General features: G+C 41.8%; 1 protein-coding gene across 1 annotated transcript in view; it reads left to right on the plus strand.

Moving 5' to 3' along the window:
* The window catches only part of KIAA1958 (KIAA1958 ortholog), a 114,965-nt gene that overhangs the window by 71,929 nt on the left and 21,259 nt on the right, over positions 1–21,777 (plus strand). The gene's annotated exons all lie outside the window — the stretch shown is intronic.

A 21,777-nucleotide genomic window follows, 5' to 3' on the forward strand; every position in this document is an offset into this window, starting at 1 on the left:
AACAATGAAGAATAATAGGGTGATAGGTCTAGAATAAACTCTGCCAAACCAATGTACGTTCCTTCTTTGAAAGGGTTACTGGTCTAGTAATGGACCCAAATACCATCGGGCTAGAGATTGCTTTTGGCATGAAGCCTGCAGAGCTAAATTTTCAAAAGTGGCATATCAATTTGTGCCTGCAAATTTGCATGAGTAATCTGGGTAGGTAGGCGCCTAACTCAGCAGATAGGCATCTAGCTCTCACAAGTTCTCTTTGCAAACCTCACTCTTTGGTTGTGTAGATATACTGACACAAATGTAGAGGCTGAGGTTTTGTGGAAAATATGGGTCATGGATTTATTTATAACCCAGGAGCTTTTGTATTTTGTGTTTTCCCTCTGCTCCCTGATTAATTTGATAACATATGTAATTCAATGAAGGAGGCATTTCTAAGGAGGTCATAACGTTTTTCTTTGTCTCTCTTCATTCTGAGCTGTTTTCTGCTTTTCTCTTTTTCTCCTAGCTCAGAATACAATCAATACAGTACATGCCTGGTATTGACTATGCCCTGATTCAGCAGTTCACCATGTTAAGTGAAAAATTAAGCACACACTTAAGTCCCATTGATTTCAATGCATTTTAAGCATGTGCTTAAGTCTTTCCTGAATTGGTCCTATGCTTTGCTCAGTTGAGTCCTCACTGGGGAGAGGGGTGGAAGTTCTGTGGGAGGTCGTGTGCAATACCTTTCCTGAATTGCTATCAGGCTAGCCAAGTCCTCTTGGAAAATGAATTCATCACTTCTATGATGTATCATTCGACCTCTAGTTCCCAGGGTAAGTTACACGGTCACTGACACGTTGTTCTGAGCCAAACAATCCACAAAGCTAATACATTACTATATAGCCGAGGTGGCCAAAGCTGGTGGCTTTGCTATGTACATTACTATATAGCCTAGGTGGCGAGCTGCATGAGGCTCTTTTACAGTTAAAGTGCGGCTCACAGAGCCCCCCATGCTCCCCCCATTCTCTGCATACCAGATGAGTGCAGGGTGGTGGAGCTAGGGACTTCTGCCTATTGGGGAGGGAGATTTTGGGGCTTCAGCCCAAGGCTGGAGCCCCGAGACCATCTTTCCTGCAGGACTGAAGCCCCTCACCCCACCAACATGCTGCGGGACTGAAGCCCTGAGCCCCGGCAGGCAAGCCCTGGCTCTCAAACTTCTGAGGATTGTTGTATGCTTGGAAGGTCAGTAAGTTTGGCCACCCTGCTATATAGTAAATAAAATGAAAGGTTGCCTACACCAAATCATTTTATTAATAAAAAGTCATGGGTAAAAAGGGACTGTTTTACATGCAATTGAACTCATTTGATGAAAACATTAAAATACATATAGACTTTGGCCCAAGCGTTGTGGTGTTTAGAGGAGGGAATGTTAACTGATAGGCAGAATTTGATGGTAGTATAAATGAGTAGGGTAAAATTGTAAGCAAACCATCTGGTGTGGGTTCTTTTACTTGAGAGTGATTCTTAGCCACCACGTTATTTCTTTGATCCTGCAGAATTGCAAAGCTGCTATATGTCAAACCTGATAAAAGTCTTCAAGCAGCCATAGGCCATTGACTTTAAATTGCTGAATCCAAGTTAAAACATGTGTGATATGCTCTGACATAAGGAAGATAAACTTTACTTGTTCTTAAGGACTTCTAAGCAAAAACTAATTGTTAGATAATAAAATAATTACATTAAATATATATATATATATATTGCAACTGAAGCCCTTCTGCGCTGTGCGTGCGCACACGTGTGTGGGTGGATGGAGGAGGAGTTACCACTCAAAGTCAGTTCTTAACAGATAGCAAGGGAATAAAAATGCCAGAAATATCATTCTACAAGTGCTCTGCTGTCTGTTATGAAAGGATCTCTTAGTCTTGGAGTGGTTCTGCACGGGCTCAGGCACGCTTTATCAATGAGACCGCTTATTCTGGGAAGAGATAGTTTCCTATCTTTACAACAGTGAAAAGAGGGAGTGACTTTCCAGGGTCGTTTCTGTGGCAGAAAGAAGAGCCAGACTGCTGTCTTCTGACTTCTGTGATCATAAAGGCTGCTTGTATTCTGGGTCTGGGCCCTGCCTGTAACTGTGACATTAGCATTTAATGTGAGTAAGCGCTAGAATAACTGTATCGTAGTGCTAGGCACGAAGCTTGCAAGATGCTGTGTGTTTGTGTGTGCAGCATGGAGAGGAGAGCACTTAGCACTACACAGGAAGCACATGGCCCCTGGCCTATTTTTGACACCAGGGCTTGTTTCTGTTCACTGGTATGAAAACATTCAGTAGGCAGTAGGTCTGTAGTTAAGAAAATACTATAATCAGAGAGAGAATCAGGCAAACTTTTGGGTTTGTCTACGCTTTAGGTGAAGGTGTAATTGCATTGCGGGTGAGCATACCTCCTCTAGCTCAGTTAAATGCAGCTGTTGTTCAATAAGGAGGGATCATCTGGTTGTTAGGGGGCTAGTCTGGGACTCAAAAAATCTGCGGTCAATTCCCTGCTCCACCACAGACTTTCTGTCTGACTTCGGGCAAGTCACTGAGGTCCGGATCCACAAAGGTTGGTGCCTAAATACCTTTGAAGATCTGGCCCTTAGTCTCTTTGTGTCTCAATTTCCCATTTGTAAAGGGAGAATAACAGTATTTCCCCACCTCGAGGGGTGTTGTGAGAACAAATGCATTACATAACACGAGATGCTTATATACTATGGTAAGATGGGGCTGTAGAAGCACCATAAATAAATAAATAGATCAGTATGGACTGTTTTGTGGGTTTCAAAGCTATTTTGTTAACCAAGGAGGCCGGTACACTGAGTCACGTACCGACTAAATAGCCTAGGTTCTCAGAAAAAAACAATCTGCGTTCACACTGGTCAGAGATCTGTACTGAATGGAGCGTTTCAGGTTGTTACAAGCAGGGTTCTGGCCTGAGAGCAGACAAGGTCTTATCAATGCTATATATTTAAAAAAAAATTTTATTTCTGACAAGCAGCAAGAAGAGCACATGATGCAAATTCAGCACGCCACAGCGCGGGAGGGACATGACAGGAAAAGGGGAGACGCAAGACAAGGGCGACTATGACAGGAACCCATAGTTACTCAATTAAGAGTACATTAGGCACCGGAATCAGTGAATATTGACCTTTGTCCCCCTCACCCAGATCATATGGCTGAGACCAGGAAATGAAGTCCTGCGGATAAGATCCTTATTATATAAGGCCTGTTCACTTTTTGTGGCTATATTCACTTTTTTAAAAACCTGTCCTCCTTCCGCATTTCCTATAGGCTGAGATGGGAGAAGTAATATTTTAAGGAGGCACGGGGGAATAGAAACAGAATTATTTGCCCCTTCCGACTCTTATAGAATACATGTTGCTGTTTGAAATCTCCTTTGGGCAGACATTGGTTGTATCAGAATTATATCGGTAAGGCCTGATTCTGCACAGAGTTGCGCCTGGGTTATGCCAGTGGAGGTCCAGAGTTTTAAACATAATGGGCACAACTCACCACAGTTACATCAGCATAAAATCAGAGTAACACAGTGGCAAATGAGGCCCACTGGGCTAGACTCTCAATGGGTGTAAATTGCTGTAGGTCCGCTGACTACCATGAAGCTCTGCTAATTTACACCAGTGGAGCACCTGCCCCATTATGTTTAAAACTCTCTGCCTCCCATGAAAAATGATTCACCAGACCACTGAAATAATTCATCAGAAGATGGTGACAGTGGAGAGGTTACATCTATGGTTGCCAAAGGCACTGATTTGTTAATAGTAACTGCCAGGCATCTCTAACGCACAGAGGCTTTATAACAGCTTCCTCGCGGATATGACATTTATCTTCACGAGTTCAGAAAAGATGAGTGACGGTGTGTTGTTCCCGTGTTGGGACAAGTCATCCTCTAACAGGTGATGATCTATGATATATTTAAAAGGAAACCATTGTATGTGCTGTGTCTACAGAAGCAATATTTTAAAAGTGTGTATGGGGGCAGGGAAGATGGAAATATGGGCTGCCAGTCAAAATACTGATGACTTATAAAGTACAAAAATAAATGGTGGTTGATGTATTGAAGGAAATCTTTGCTCTCATGCTTTAAACAGCATCAGCTCTTTATTTCAATACTGTACCCTCCCAGAATAAAAGAATTTATCCTAGGCATTGAGCCAAGTTAACAGTTGCCATACAGTGGGTTCTTTGATATCCACATAAATATTGTGGTTAGTCTTCAACACATAGCTGTTACTTTTTATTAACATGTTCACTGCAGAAAACTGATTCAGCAGCATTCTCTTGACAGCTGGTATATGCTTTGGGGACGTATATAGTCCTAGACCCTTAAAAGTCCACCTATCCTGAATAGAGATCAATGTCCTGCAAGGTGGGCTCCACTGAACGCATGGCCCTGTGGTTAAGAAGCAGAGCTGGGACAGGAGATCTGATCTTGGGTTCTGTTCCTGGCCCTCCTGTGTGACTTTGGTCAAGTCACTTAATCTCTCTGAGCCTCAGTTTCTCCAGCCATAAAATGGGGCTGCTAATAATAGTTGTCCACTCTAGAGGAAGGCACCGTCCCAATCTTGGGTTGCTCTGGGGGCTGGAGAGGCCCCCAGCATAATTTTAGGTAGCCCTGCCTGACATCTGCACAGCCCCACCTGTCCTCGACACACCCTTCTGCTCCCAGACACACGCTGGCACCCCCCCAACTCCACAGCTTTTGTGGGGGTGCTCAGCGGGTAGCCTTACGTCTGAGTTTTGCAGTGCCAGTCCTAGGGAAATCTCCCCTCAGCTGGAACCAGCTTTTAGGGTCCCTTTACATTGCCCTGGCCCAGTGTAAAGGGGCCCGAGCAGAACTGAGGATTTCACTCCAGGGCCAAGAGAAGCAGCAGCACTCAGGTGACGTAGGGACCGAATCTGCAAGTGCTGAGTACCTCCTATGTGGGGCTGAGCTCTCTCAACTCCACTGGAGTTAATGAGAACACTCGGCGCCTCACAGGAGGTCCTCAAGGGAGATGATCTTCAGACTTGGGCAAAAGGTGGTTTTGTCATGCCGAGGCGCTCTCCGTGCTGTCCGTGTCATCCAGACGGTACAGATGATCTTTTCCAGTTACACGGGGAGGAATTCTGCTCTTAGGTCCTGGTTCAGCACAGCACTGACGGACATGACTCCAGTGGGGTTATTCGTGCACTTAAAGTTAGGCACATGCATAAGTGCTTTGTCGAATCAAGGCTTTACTATCCCAATAAGGCTCTGTGGTACATACACAGAAATAGAGGGATCGGGTAACATAACCCCTTACTGTGACAGCCAGGGCAGGATTTAGATTTGTGTGTCTTGCAAATCATGTCTATTTAGTTCCATGACCTCCCTTTCCCTCTCCCCCCGAAAAGTTTTACTAATGCCAGCAGGGCAGGACTAATGCAGCTGTAGGAAAACAAGCTGCGCTCCAGTTCATTTTTATTCATCAGCAGCTGAACGGCCAGCTGAGTTCTGATTCCAGCTCCTTATTGTTGGTGATGATGAGGTGCAAAGCAGGTAGACTACAGTTTGGATTTTCACACTCTAGAGTCGTCATGTTTTGCTGACTATTAGGGAAAAGAACTTATAAACTAAGCAATTTTCAATATGGAAGTAATTAATGAAGAATAAATGTGGAGCAGCATTTTTACAGAACTTCTGTTTTGATCTTAATTACACTCTTGAAAACATGCACCATACTATATACAGTATGGTGACTATATTCTGCTTTTTTCTTTGTCTTGGTAAGTGAATATAGCATAATATAACTCCTATGTTTATCTGAACAACAAATGAAGTACTGGAGTTGAACAGATATCTCAAGATGCACCCATGTTGAGTCCCTGGAGACTCACTAGTTCTCTTGAATTATGTGTATATAAGAAAATATTTCATCTTTGTCACAATAATCAAAGGAAAAATGTAACTATGACACCTCTGACATCCAAGTTACATACCTGTCAATATATCAGGAAGAAAAAGAAAGCGATAAATAGCAATCAAAGACGGAGGGCATCCACTAAATTGTTCTGCCTCTGGTCCTGTCTCTTCTTTCAACTTTACAGATTTCCTCCTCCTGCAATTCACTGCCATAAACAAGGGACTTGAGGTGTTGGGAAAGCAGCACTGAATAGGAGTAAGCTCTGCAGCACCTGGTTCAATACAGTGCTTCTTCCCCTTCTGCACGCAGGGCCAAGAGTGAGAGCAATTCACAGGGCTAAACGGGATGGAGGCTGGAGATGCTGGGAGTGTTTGTCACGAGCGAACAGGCTCTTCTAATCTCACCAAATGGGACAGTGGCCAGTTCCATCTCCTCCTAGTGCTCAGAACTGAGATCCAGAGGATGTGTAGCTTCAGCCCATTTGAAAAATCCCGCTTATCCTCCAATGTGCTTCGAAATGTGGATGATGCAAATGTTTGAGGGCTAGCAAAATTGAATTTGTGAGCATCACCCACAAACACACAGATTGGTTAACTGCCCCGATGTTATTTTGGCCTGATTTAAGCAGGAAAAGTGGGTAGTGCACGTTACCTCATACAGCATCTGTGAGTGATATGTGAGTTGGATAAATCCAGCTGGCTGACAGGTGTTACTGTGTTCTCACTGAAATCCAAATGCCAGTACCTATCTGTGGTTATAAATAAGGAAACTCTTAAAGGTGACCTGCAAAGGACAAAACAAAACAAAACTGTATGCGTTTTTTTTTTTTTTAAATGACGTATAAAAAAGGCCTGGATCCTTTCTGCTTGTTAATTGGAAAATGTCAGAGCTAAGTCCCTTTACTTACAACAGAGTGTAGCTAATTCTTTGTGCTCGTCACTGAAATTTTGCCTCTTTATGTTTGTTGTTTATCATTTCCTAATATCATTAAGCATGTCATATACCTGAAGAGATAATTCCACCTTTGTGCTTCTCAATTACATCCATAGATGGATAGTTTGCACATGTAAAGAAAATAGTCTTTCAATATCACATGTAATTTAAGTGTAAGGACCTTTTTCCTTTTTATGTTTTTTATGTCATGATCAGCAGGAAAATTAGCAGGTCAACAAAAAATTATTGTAGTGATGCTCGAACTCTGATTAACAACTGTGGTTTGATATGTCACTGATCACAAAGACCTATAAAAATATCCTTGTAGACCAACATAAAGTTGTTTCCAGATTTTGATCTTCTGCCAAGGTTTCGTGCATGAAAGAAAGGTCAGTTCTTCAAGGAGAAATGGTTCCACTATCAAGAAGAAACCTGATTGTGTAGGTGATCTTAAGTCTAAGTGAATTTCTGAAGTGCTGTTGTGGTAGCTACTGATGTTTTTCTTCTCTCTCCCCTAAAGATGAAATATTCTATATCTTCTTTGATATTTGTACACTTGTAAACTATGCATTGCACTGAAGTATAGGTATTTGCAAACCTTTTGTGTTTGGATGTGTTGTGCTATTATGTTCTGTACATTTCTGTCTATATTTATTTAGCACTTTAAAATGCATCTCATTAAAGATACTTTTTAATGGAATAAATATTATGCTTTAGTTTTTTGGTTTTGTTTTTTTTTAAATATTGGAACCAGTACAACCTCTGGTTTCACAAATGAAGCAATTCCGAATGGGTTTATCTTCTCGAATTGGGCCCCTGCGCACAGCAGTGGAATCAATATAAAAGTTTTCTATCTCACATTTTGTTCTAAAATGCAGACTGCCTCTAATCCCAGACTTTTCCACAAATCTCCATGCGCCAAAGTGTGCGCCAGTGACATGAGGAGCTCATTTTGATTGTTTTTTTGCCATTCTCTAGTAACATCATTTGTGAAACTGAAGTTGGCTTTTCAAACATGAGACAGGTATGTAATAATGTTTTCCAATGATCTTTGTGAAATTGATTTTTTTTCCTTTCTTAAGGAAATTATTTTTGGGGAAAACATGTCGCACAAATTCATCATTCCCTTTTCTGTTCTTTTTCCTCTTTCAGACCAGGATGAGAGAGCAGCAGAACTCAGCAGGGAGCAGAATGAGAAAACCATTCGCAGCACTCAGACGGCCCTCCGTAACTTCAGAGAGTTTCTCATCTCCAAATATCCCTCAGAAACCCGGGAAATCTACATCATCCCTTGCAAAGAGCTCGATGCATACCTAGCGTCCTTCTTTGTGGATGCCAGACAGAAGGATGGCTCAGAATATGAGCCGAACAGCTTGGCCAACTATCAGTGTGGGTTGGAGCGCTATCTCAAAGAACACAGGTATGGATACAGTATTACAAGGGATAAGGAGTTCAAGAGATCTCAAGAAGCTTTGAAGCAAAAGCAGATAGAGTTGAGGTGTAAAGGTAAAGGAAACAAGCCACACAAATCCATGAAGCTTACCTTTGCTGATGAGCTTATCCTACGTAAAAGAGGCTTATTGAGTCGATATAATCCTGAGGGGTTGCTGAACCTTGTCTGGCTAAATAATACTAAGGCATTTGGACATTGCACGGGTTTTCATGGCTCCACCCTCAAATGGGGGGATATCAGGCTCCGGGTGACAGAAACAGGGTTGGAATACCTGGAGTGGATGGGGCAAGAGACTGGTGATATGAATGCCAAAACCAAGAGAGGAGGGACAGATTCCAGAGTCTATGCCACCCAGCATGCTCCACAGACCTGCCCGGTGCAAGACTACAAGGAGTATGCTCAAAGACGGCCCCCTGCAATGCGATACGAAGATGCTCCTTTTTACCTGTCCATCAAGCCGGTTGTCAACCTGGCTGCACTTCACTGGTACAACTGTCAAGCCCTGGGGAAAAACAAGCTTGCAAAGATGGTAAAGACGATGTGTGAGAAGGGCAACATCCCCGGCAGAAAAACCAACTTCAGCGTCTACCAGAGCTGCAGTACCCTGTCTGAAGCACAGAGTAACCAGCTGGTGCTAATCTGTAACAATTTAAGTCAACAAGCTGCCCAGTCTATGGCAAGCCACTCCAGTTCTGGCAACTTCATAGTGTCGGCTTCTTATGACTCTTCCTCCGACACAGCTTGACAGGTGGATTTAAATTGAACAGTTTTTTGTTAAACTTTGAATTTATGCCCGATAATACGCATCAACTGTGATTGTACACTACTTCCCCACACCTCCCCAGTGTTCATTCACTTTATAAAAAATATAAATATATAATATATTTTTCTTTTTACAAATAAGTCAATAGAAATAGTTTAGTATTACTAACATAGTATTTATAGTGTTTAATACAAAAATGAAAGCTACTTATGGGTTATAATATAATTGCAGATTTTACAAGGGCAAAATGGTTCTCAGGCAACACAAAATAGACTGGAAATACAGTTTTTAACATGCATACAAACAATGAGTGTAAAACCCCATAAAGGCTGACATCTCAATTCTATATTAAATCATTTTGTAAAGCTTCTTATTTTAACAACATGATCTCCTAGATAGAGGGAGACAAACTTAACGCTGGCAGCTGATTCGTACCTGCAAGCTTCTTCATATTCAGCCAGACCAGGAAATAAGAGAGGTATCAATGTAAGCTTGTGAAATCATTTGGAGCAGTTTTTGTTTTCTTATTATTTTGGTTCCTGAGGCTCATTTATGCCAGCTGGAAAAAATATATAATATTCATAAACAAAGTCCACTGAAGACTATTTTTAACTACTTTTTGTTGTTGATTTTCTGTGATCAAAAATGTCGCTGGTCTTTAGACTATGAAATATTGTTTTGAACAATATGCAAAGGTGTAATGGCAAAAAGACTGTTATACAAATAATCTTTACTGTTTCAAACTAAACATTGGTCATTAGTATTTTGTTTTTTGTCATCCGTGGAAATGCAATGTGAGCTTCTACTAGATTAGAATTTCAGCTACTCTTTCAGTTTTCCAGGGAATGCAACAGTGCTGAAAAATCAAATCTTTTCCCAAGCCATAAACATAGAATACAGATCAATCAAATGTGTCTTAAATTGTTATTCAGAATCCATGGGAGGTATAATACACAATTTTAATTGTTTTTATATTTAATATATGAAGGGGGGAAACTAAATTCTTAAAATACTAGAAAACACAGTGAGCTAAATTTAGCTATTAACACACAATTCCCATTGAAGACAATGGAAGTTGCATGTGTGAATATGAAAGCAGAATTTGGCTCTTAAAGACTAAATAATGACTGTTATCTTTCCAACTGATTTACTTTGTAGTATAATTGTTCATTAAGTAGGGGGAAGACACTAACAAATTAAACATTTCAGTTGGAACCATTACATTATAATTCCTGACTTTTAAATTAAGTATGATCATTTCTGTGGTAATTGAACTAAGTTTATTGTGCATTACATATGAAAATGCTTTGCTAAGGTACCCTAGCACTGCAAAGATGAGACTTTAGATAAACCCACTAGGAACTTGATCTGATGGCCACTGAAGTTAATGTGAGTACATCCATTGGTCAAGCCATAGGTGAGCAAGCTATCTGCTTTTTTGTTTATGTTCTTTAGATCTGCAACTCTGTAGTGAGTAAAATTTAAATCAGTGGAGAATAAGGGAAGGGTGCGAATAAGGGTAGCAAAAAGAAGTAAAAACTGACCAACCGAAGACTGTGTTTAAATATACTTTATTTGTTGCTAAGATGAAATTTTCTCCTAAGGCAGAGGATTAGCTCAAGGTTCTGTGCATCTCAAGCCCTATTTTGAGGTCTTCAGTGGACCTTGAGTAGCACATAGGCCTTGTGGTGGCCCACTGCACATGCATGAATTTCAGCCCAGTGAATCTCTCTCCCAGCTGACCCTGTAACACATATCAGCTGTGAAGCAACTTGCGTATGACATGATCTGCTCTGGAACTCCCAGTGATACAGACCTATCAGTGCACCTGTGGCACTGCAGGGCTTCGATTTCTTGTGTGCTTGCAAAGCCAGAGTTTTGCACAGGAAGGTAAAATCACCCAGCGCTGCTACTCTACCCATCTTTCTAGCCTCTGAGTTGCTAACAGGCACAGTACCCCTTCTTCCCCACTGGTGAGGACTTTGGGCTAGACATTGGTTTGGCTGGAAGTGGGTGAGGGTAGCTGATAGTTCTTATTCGTGTTCTTACTGGCTTTACAAGAGGTATTGGTGTTGATTTTGAACATTTAATTCGAGGCTAAAGCTTGCTCCCATGGATATTGAGTTCAGTGGATCAGGATATCTACACTGCAGTTGGAGATGTGATTGGAGCCCAGGTTGGCATGGCCATGCTAGCGTTCGTCTAGCTAGCACAGCTAGAAATAGCAGTGTAGATGGGGGTGGGGCAGCATGGGCTAGCCATGTGAGTGTGTCCCCAGGTCACCGATGCGCTTGCGCGGCCTGCACTGCACTGAAGCCCACGCTGCGAATGGCAGGGATATTAGTGATGGCAATGGGCAGTACAGGTGCATGGCTTCTAGATGGTGCCTGCAAATAAATGCGCCAATGTGGTTTCTGATACTAACGTAGTCTGGTCTTTTCATGCAAACACACCCGCCGGGTTGCAGTTACAGTTTCACAAAGCAGGGATTGCTCTATGTTGGATTGTGGATGCTGCTGCCACTGTCAGGCATAAGGGCTCTTTCAGATACCGCTAATACCACCGGCTGTTTTGCGCAAGGGATCCTTTGGCTATGTGGTCTCCAGTGATGCTGGGTGAAATCCCAGACATGGAGCCAACCACATAGGAAAGGGTTTTGCTCCCTGCTCACGTGATGGAGGGATGAGGGACTCAATCCTTTCTCTCCAACCTGGACAGCAGCGTCCAGCATCAGGGTGGGAGCAGTGGATACAGCCTGCTGAATTTGTTGCACTCACACAAGCCAATTTGGGGCAGTGGCCCCCACAGTTGGGGTATCCAGATGCCGTTCCTGTGGCTTGCCCACATGCCCTGTCCTAACATGCTTCCTTGGAGAGGCTGGTGGAGGCGATTGTCTCTGTGACGTACCAGGCCCTGCTTGGCCCCTCTGCTCCCACAGAACAGAACTGCAGTGTCTTTAGGGCACCCAGCCCCTCCCGTGGCTGAGCAGGAGACACAAGGGACCCATTAAACCTAATGGCAACACAAGAGATAGTAATGCATCCCTCTCTCAGGTCCGGCAGTGTGCAGCTAGGACCTGTAATTGTTAGCTCGGATGGAAATGATTTGTGGTGTGATTTCTGCCTTTTCGTATATTTCCGCTCAGGCTTTGTTCCTGGGTCATGATGAAAAGTCCTTGCCTCCCTGATTGGCCCCGTACAGCATAAAACAAAATGCATTTTCCCACAAAACACTTGAAGTGCTGCTTTTTGTGTGTGAGTGTTGTGTTTTAGGCTGGGAGGCCGCTTACCTGTGCAGGTAGACAGATGTGCTAGCTCCGCTCGCACTAGCGTGCTAAAAGTAGCAATGTGGCTGCGGTAGCATGGCTGACGGCTTGTGCTAGCCACCCAGACAGGTGACCTTGTACTCAGGTGGGTTGCCGAAGCAGTTGCCTGTGCTGGTGCAGCCACCAGCTATTTTTAGCACGGTAGTGCGGGCGGAGTTAGCACATGTCTGTCTACCCATGCGGGGAATTACACCTCCCAGCTGCAGTGTAGTCATCCACGTAGGTTCATCAGAGTCTTTTCCTCTGTCTGGCCAGAGGCAAGTTTAATGAGAATAGCTCCTTAAGGAAGAAAAGGCACTCTCTACGTTTGCCCAACGCACTTGGGGAGCAAAAGCAGTTCCGTGGCTTTTTGGTTCCTGGTCCATATTTCCCGTTGCCCTCCTGCCAGCTCCCATTCCCACAGTGTTTGGCATTGAGTAGTGTGAGTCTGGGCTCCCGTCACATCCGGAGTGAGAGAATCTTGGCCTAACTGTGAAAGATAGCAGCTCTGCTAGTCCCCACGCTTGGGAATCAATATGTATTTTGGGATTAGGAGGGAGGGGAATGATTATTGCATTTATTTTATTTGTAAATAGAGTAGCACCATACCCCAGAAGTAGACCCATTGACTTCAAAGGGCACTTGGAGCAAAGGACTATTCAGTCTGAGGAGTGGTATCAGAATCTGGCCCATAATGGAGGTGCTATCTACTTCGTCATCGATATGCCCATTGTACGTTTTAATTCAACCTGTCAAATTGGAGCTTTGAGAAGTGAGTTCAAGAATTGATCTTTTTTAACTTTGAAAAAATGAGGGCAATGACTCTTCACATGCACCATTTGCTGTTGAATTAGTGGTAAGTGGGACTGTTACTGTGGGACTGTTAATGGTAAGTGGGACCGTTACTGTCTGCAGTGTGAAGCTTTCCTGTTAGTAAAGCCAAGACAATGCAGCCAGGCCATAGTTCTGCAAATTGCCACACACCTTTTAAACCTTTATTTCTACAAAAAAACAGGAGCCAGATTCTGTCACCCTTGCTCCATGATCTATCCCACTGAAAGCAAAGGGACTAGTCATGAAATAAATGTACTACTCCTAGCCCATGGACTAAGCCATGTAAAATGATGAAGGACTTGGGTAACTTGTAAAAATGCATTGAAAGCCTTTGTCTGCGCTACTGACTGACTTCTGTCCTGATGTAAACACTGGCTTGGGCACTACAAATTTTAAACCAAGTTAAGAAAGGTAGCACGGTTTAAAAGTGTTTAGTATGGTTTGTGTCAATGTGATGGCCCTCATTTACACTTAGGCCACTGGCTTGAGTGAAGTAGACTGGGTGTAACTGAATGCAAAATTTGGCCCTCTAATATTTTTTAAGTCTAATTACAGCAACTCAAACCCTTAGCAGGAGAGAGAGATTTCAGACCCACCATTTATATCAGTATGTTAGGCAAACTATGCTTCACTGAAGTTGCTGCATGACCACATTGGTCAGTTCTTGCAGAACATCTCACAGTAAAAAGTACGACACTAACAAGTGTGGTAAATGTAAGGTGAATGGTCTGTTTAAAAAGCCAAGAAACAAACTGGAATCATGAAATGATCACCCATTAAAATAGACACAGGTGAGTTCATCTGAAAGTGATCCTATAAATATATGCATATGACTCTATTTGAATGATTGGTCATTCGGATATGTGTGCCTGTGGATACTAGAACTGAATGCTTATGCCTTGTTTTAATAATCACTGGTGTGTATCTCTGGAGTTATTGCATGTTTGCGCAACACACTTGTTTCACTATGTGATAATCCATGCTGGGAATGGGTGAACTTTGGAGTTTTGTGAACCTCACAGTCTATTATTTGTGTCTGAAAAGGCTTGCACCACTAGTTCAAGTTTGTCAATTTTACATGGGTTACATGACCTTCCACATAGCTATACATTTTAATACATGCAGTTAGCATAAAAAGCCGACAGGTTAACTCTACTTACATTGCAATGTGCATGAACCGCCCTCCCCTTCAGTTATATTGTGTAATAATTCTACAGTAACAATGTACAAGCAATGTAATGTTAGTCAATATAACAGCGCAGAACAGCTGTACTTGTCACACAAGTCTGTTTCTTGAAGGATGCCAACATTGTGGAACTATTTCATATTATGCATTTCTTAGAAGCTACGGAGCATTGATATTTAATCTATAATGTAGACTGCACATTTGTTTCTGCAGATGATGTATTTTTACAGGTTACATTAATGCACATAGTTTGCTCAAGCGTTTGTGGTTAGAAGGAAAATCACATTTTGTTACTCTGTTGGTAAAGCTGTTTGTAGGAGGTGGCTTTATGTTTTCACCCCATGCTGGAGAAGGGGCCAAAATGGCCCTATTGTAAATTAGAATCCCCATAGCACCATGTGCTGTCCTATTCTATTCAGATTCTTACATGGCCCTCCACTGCTGTAGTAGCTGAGCACCTTCCACAAGTGCATTAAATGACATGGTTAGCATCAGTCGTGTGGGTCTGTCTTTCTCTCTTTCCTTCCCCAAAGGGAAGATTTGTAGAAGTTTGTGATGAGATCCTGCTCCCTACCAATTCATCCATCCCCTCCTATCCTGATCCTTACATGTCTCCTAAAGCAGTGGTTGTAAGAGGGCAACTCACTTTGTCTGCACCAGGAGAATCCACCCTCTGTCTATTGTGGCACATTAATGGGACCTGTGCACTAGGACAGACTCTTTCCCACTGTGCGTGCCTACGTTTGGTCTTAATAGATGCGCATGAAGACCCTGGAATATACTGTCCTAGCATTCAGTTCTGGTAACTGCAGGCTTATGTCTCGGAATATGCAATCATTAAAAGGAGCACCAGTGTGACTATTTGAATGACCATACACGCAGATAGATGCACCTCATTTATTTATCTCATACCTGAAATCATTTACTACATGTTGTTGAGGGAGATCTTTCTCACCCTGCATAACGGGGTGCAGGTGAGCATAGGTGAAATTCACCCTTGCACATGGTCTATGCACCATTCAAATCTAACTGAAAGACCTGTGGGCATTTTGCACAGGGGGTTAATTTTACCCTATAAATAGAGCCAGATATCGGAAATAGTCCTGTACCTTGTCCCATAACTCCTTGCATTCCCATTGGGGCTAGGTGAGCACTAACAGGGCCGTGAAACCATGCTAATTTAACACAGATATAGGGTATAATCTGTCCTAAATTAAATTAAACCAATTTTTACCTTTGTTCTTAAAAGGACCAGGTTTAAGGTGTACAGTACGTAGTTAAACATGGCTGGAAACAGGTTTGCATTTTGTCACATGAGATCCTACTTCTGTTGTCCCATAAAAAGGCCATTACGTTCTGAATCAGGCTAGATGGGTATCCTAGCCCCTCAGGGACAAGGAATTTTCTTTTTGTGCTTTCATGTATGTACTGGAATCTATTCTCTCACTAATGGGGAATAGCACATAGAGATCCCAAAACATGGATTTATTCATGGAGGGTAAATTCAAATTATAACTTAGAACTAGTATTTTTAAATTCTGATTCTGAACCCCTTCAATTTGAAACCTTTGGTTGAAATGCACCCATCAGAGAAGGGGCCAGGGAAGGCCCCCAAAACAATTAAACCACCATGGTTCTGCTACCATGTGGGCAAGAAGCTTCAAAGTAGACACACGGGCTACTATATAGCTCCTTCTTGCTCTAGGAATCCCAAGTGTCTTATGAAACAACGTGTTACCATAGATACTGGGAGTTGGCTTCTCCACATTGCTCCAGCAGTTGTATGGTGGTGTATCTCCAGTGTAGCTGATAGAGTTACACCAGTGGAACTGAGTGGAAAATCAGTCTGTGATAGTAAAGTGACTGCATTATACACTCAGCAATACACAAAGTTGTAGCTTTTCTACCGAATGCACATGACAAGGATGTTAGAACATTGCCTGTAGTCCTGATGTGAATTGCAGCTTTCTCGACACTATTTTTCTTAAAATCTCCCAACATTGCAGTATCACCAGCACAGCTCCACTCATGCTAGTAACAAGAAGAGTGCTAGCATAGACCAGCTGCCATGCCCATGCTTTTATCATCCCATCATCAAGATGTGATCGCAGCAAGGTTATGTGAAGCATTGGTAAAGGCATTATGCCAGTGCTCCGACCATTCCTGGCACCAGCACAGCTGCACTAGAGGTGATGCAACCCTGGGAGATTTAAAGCAAATTGCCAGAGTAGAGACAGGCAGCTAGTTATGCATTCATTACTTTGCAATGGTGGGAAGGAAATAGCTAGTTATTCTTGATAATAAGCACTCACATTGGAGAAATGGTCAAACCAACAGTGATATGTGGAGTCCTAATGGAGTCCTAGTTCCTCCTGATGAGGAAAGTTTAGTACAAAATTGGCTTGTAACATGGAAATAACATTTTTCATACAATCGTCTCAATAGTTTCCCTATTGGTGTGAGGAATTTCTCTCCCATCTTCTGTTTTCTCATTCAGTCGGTTAATATTAGTAGGTAATCAATACAAAATTCTATTAGTTTGATTGTACAAATGATGTATTTGTGACTAAATGAGCTCTCTTTGTATCGATAAAGGACCTACTCTTCCAAAGGGATTAGCAGGTTAGTTCATTACAGAGCAGTGTGAAGAATCTTTAACAATCATCTCTTTTGCAGATTTAATTTGGATCTTCAGAATGGACACTACTTCCATTATGGTTGGGATTTTCAAGAGCCTAAGGGAGTTAAGTGCTAAATCTCAATGAAATTCAATTGGACTTGGGTGCCTAAAGTTATTATGCCCCTTTGAAAATCCCAGTTTATATCCACTGCATTAATGGGTTGTGGGTTTTTTTCCATTGTTATTTTCTACTGTCTGTAAATCTTGCCATTACTGAGTTGCCAACTGAGATGAAAAATTAACAAAATCCAAGTTTTTATTTAGCACAAAAATTCTGGTTATTTGATGCTGAAAGAAAATAAACCTTTTAATTCAGTTTTACAGATATTATCCTGGCTATTTTTTAATAGTCTGCTTGTTATAAAAAGACAGTCTGACGCTCCCCATGCCTGGAATTTGACCTGCTTCAGAATAGCTGTAACCTTGTCGAAAATGCCCCTCACATCCTCAGGGCCGTCTTGTGTAAAAGGGTGTGTGGCTTCCATTGACTTTCATGGAGTTATGTCTGCGTAAGCCATAGAGAATCCGGTCCAGAGTATTTATTGGATTTGGGTATTTTTATTGAAACCAACCTCTCCTTCACCAAGAAATTTAGAACACCTCAGGCATTAACCGATGCTTTTAAGGGCCTAGATTTTTTCTGGTAAGTTTTGTGCTCTGCTTATGCAGCTACATCAGAGAGAGTGCAAAACCCCCCACAACATTTAAAACCCTAATGAATCCTAGTGGTGAGTTTATATCCTCTGTGATGTAAGTGCTCAAAAAAGTGATGTTTAGTGCTATTGTAACTCGTGTAAGTTCTTCACAGGGGACTGGAAGATTTGAAGGGTGCCGGGTCATGGGAAAGGGAGACTTTCCTGGTAGTCACAGGTTTAAATCAGGCCCATGTTGACAGTGACTAGAGTTCATGCTGTCTCATAGCTATTTTGCTGGTTACCATATGTGAGATAACTTGGTGGTCTCGGTGTAATTCTGAATAGAGATGATTGATTAATGTATCCATATCTTTAAAAACATCACTGTTGTTTATAGCAGTCAGATTACTTGGTGGTAGTCTCAGGAAAGGCCAAGTGCTGAATGGGCTGTGGAGATTGAACTCTCCTCTTCTTCCTATAGGTGGCTCCTCCAGGTCAGAGGCGAGGAGTTTTAGAGGGCGGCATGAGGAACTTGCACTGTGACTGCTGCAGACTCCATAGAATCATAGAAGGGTAGGACTGGAAGGGACCTTGAGAGATCATCCAGCCAGTCCCTTGCACTCAAGGCAGGACTATGTAATAACTACAGCATTCCTGACAACAGGTGTTCCTGACTAACCTGTTCTTAAAAACCTCCCTTCATGTTTGTTAGCAGGAATAAAGCTCAGGGGCTTTGAGTCCAAGTGATGTGCCATACGGCATAACCACACACACTTACCCAGAATTGCCCTTTGACCCACAAGCTTTTACATCCTTTTCTTCCTCTTGAGTCATGCTTTGAGTGTCAGTCTTGAGCAAACCCAAAACGAAACTAAAATCAAAACAGCTGAATGGCTCCTGGTTTCACACCAAAACTGTGCAAACCTTTCACTCAGTTTCAATAGCAAACCATAAATCAGCCCAGGTTTGTTTGAAATTGGGCCCAAGTTTGCGTAGTGCAACCTGAAACCGAACCTACAGCCAAGTAAGAATGTTGCAATGCTTTCAGATTTTATTGTGCATCCCGCTCTCATGGCAGCCATCAGCTTTGTGTTACAACCAAAAGCTATGTAAAGGAGATAGAAGGGGTTTGGTGTTTTTATTTAATATGTTAACAGTCTGTACTGATTTCCCTTGTCTTAGCGTTTGGTTACAGGATGCTGTAACGTATATAGCTTCTAGAATCTTACTGGTCAAATTAGACTGTGAAATGACTATGCAACTTTCACTCTGGGGTAATTCCCAGTCTGCTCTGCATTGCTGCTGCATGGATTCCCTGTGGTTAAAAAGGATTTAATGATTTTAGCTTCTCATCTAATGAACATCAGGCTTGAGAAGAGACCAGTTAAAGAAATCATTTCCCAGGATTTAAGTCTTGAGAAAAAAAAAGTAAAGTTTAGAAGAAAAGGGAAAAAGGGATGTATAATGGGCTTCCATATGTTTTTGAATAACTTCATTCAGGAAGACAAATATGCCCATAGCAAAGAAGAGGCAGAGCAGCCAATGAGTTGTGATTGTGGTAGTAATTTTCTTATGAGTTAATTTTTTCCTGTTTGTCATTCATAGGTCCAAATCTTGCAAACCCTGACTTAAATGGGAATTCTGTGCATGGAGTACTTGCAAGACTGGATCCTAAATGTAACTCATATATATAATGTGTGTGTGTGGCTTATACTACGTCTCTATACATAATATATAGACTGTACATTTATATAGATACAGAAAGTATTTGAGCATATACAGAAAAAAAAATCTTCCTCATTTGTTCATTACTTTTATTTCAGAATTGTTTTCTGAATATCTGTTCTTCCTGTGATCTGTATAACGTACTTTGCGCCTTATTTAGCCTTCTTTGCTCAGGAAGAATCAGGCCTGTTTTAAGGAATGTTTTAACTGAAAAATAAGATCTTCAAAGATGATAAGATCATGCCATAGTGATTCTTGCCAGTTTCGTAGTACTAGATGAAGGAAGGAAAGAAAATGCTTTCTAAATATACATTCATCCTGCCATTGATCCATATTCACAACTTCCATTTCCTGGAGGAGGAATTTTAGAGGGTTGATTGGCTAAACTCTCTGAGGGTTGCATGGGGCTTAAGTTTGGTCCTAAATATGTACATTTTAGTCAAACCCTAACTGTTCTCTGCAGAATAGAGGAGGATTTTCATTAGGTAGAGGGCATATGACTGCCAAGTGATGTAAGCTACTGCAGAAATAAATTTAGTGTCCAAGTAGTGGTGCTGTATACACTCACTTCATTTCACTTCTCAACTCCTTTTGCCGTTACACAGGGTTGGAGGTGCCCATAATTCTTCAGCACTCCTTCCAGTCCCTGGCATGTGTTCATAGGTCTTGGAGTGCCAGTCTTTTTCTCTTCAAACGTCTCTTGACCAGAGTCTTTCCATCATATCCTGGGTCTTCCCCATCCTGTTTTGCTGTCCTCTTCCTCCCATGCTTCCTTTGCTGGTTCTTCTCCAGTTCTTCTCCAGCACCCCCTCAAATGTGCAGTCTCCAGCCTATCTGTCACTGAGAGCCCCCCAATCTGCCCCCCAATGCTCATCTGCCCCCCAATCTCTTCCATGCGCATTCTATCTACTTGCTGTTGTCTATCATTCTCCTCATTCTCTTTCTACTGCTTGTTTCTTCTTTTCTTCCATCTTCATAAAACACACCATTTCTGAACCATAATATCAGGCAGGGACAAACTCATGCAGCATACACTTTTCCTTTCAGTTTGTAACGTCATTGCCAGTCCCACAGTACTCCTGTCACCTTTTCCACCGCCACTCATGCACATTGGGTGCTTTATACACCCAGATGCAACATAAAGCACTGTTGTCAAGTTTGGCCACCAGGTCTCATTTTGGCTCTCAAATGGGCACTCACGTGCCTAAAACGAGTATTTGGGTTTCTCTCATGCTAGTTTGAGAGCTGAGGTGTAGAACTGGCTGCCCTCACTTGGGTACCCAAGTTTGTGATTTGGGGCCTACACTTCCAAAGATAAGGACATATTCTCCTTGTCCCCTTGGTCTTTGTACAGAACTCACATTGAATTGAGTGGGAGTCTCATACATAGAACAAAGGGTCATTATGGGCCTTTAGAAATACAATCCATATCATCTTTTAATACAGGTTTAATACATAAATCAATAAATATAGTATTTTTCTTATTCTTGATATTTCAGGTAATTTAATCAGTCATCTACACTGCTGAATACCTAAATTCGATAATAAAAACAGCAATAGAGGCTAAAACACGATCTGAAATGTCCTGAAGAGATTCAGATATCTAACGTGAGAAAATGTTTCCATTTTGGGGTTTAATTCTACTCTCAGTTACTGCAGTTCAACCCAACTGGGACAACTTCAATGTCATTGCACCACTATAGCCAAGAGCAGAATTTGGCTTTCTTATAGGACCGAATTCAACAAAGCATTTAAGCATAAACAGTGGGACTTAAGCATGTGCCTTATGTCCTGATCCAGCAAAACTGTTAAGCACGTACTTGAAGCATGTGAATAGGTATTGATTTAACTGGGACGATTCAGATGTTTAAAGCTAAGCACATGCGTAAGTGCTTTGCTGGATCAGGATCTTTGTATCTATATTATTTCTTGTCTTGGTGACCCATACCCGTGCAATGTAGTTTTCTTTAGCTGTCACAATCTACCAGGTCCTGGCAAGGTAGAAGAGAAAGAGATTGGATGTGGATTGTAATTGTAGATTGGATGAAGAATGTAAGTAAAATAATGATGAAGATAATCTAATGGTGCAGAGAAAGAGAGAGAGTTTTGCAAACACAATAGAGTTCTTTGCCTTCTTTCTAAAGAATGCAAACATAATCTTGGTCTTTGACCAGCCTTTTAATGTCCTGCTTTGTTTTACACTGGAATTAAAAAATATTTTCCATTTGTTTTAATTATCAGCTCACTTTTACTTTGACCTTTAAAAAGTGTTTTGCTATGACAACCCTAAGTCTCAGAGTGAGCAGTGCTAGGAAAACACCAGCAAAACTAAATCTTTTTATTTA

Source organism: Emydura macquarii, unplaced genomic scaffold (genome assembly GCF_026122565.2).
Source record: "Emydura macquarii macquarii isolate MOO-44397 ecotype Brisbane River unplaced genomic scaffold, CSIRO-AGI_Emac_v2 contig_1451, whole genome shotgun sequence".
Classification (NCBI taxonomy): Eukaryota; Metazoa; Chordata; order Testudines; family Chelidae; genus Emydura; species Emydura macquarii.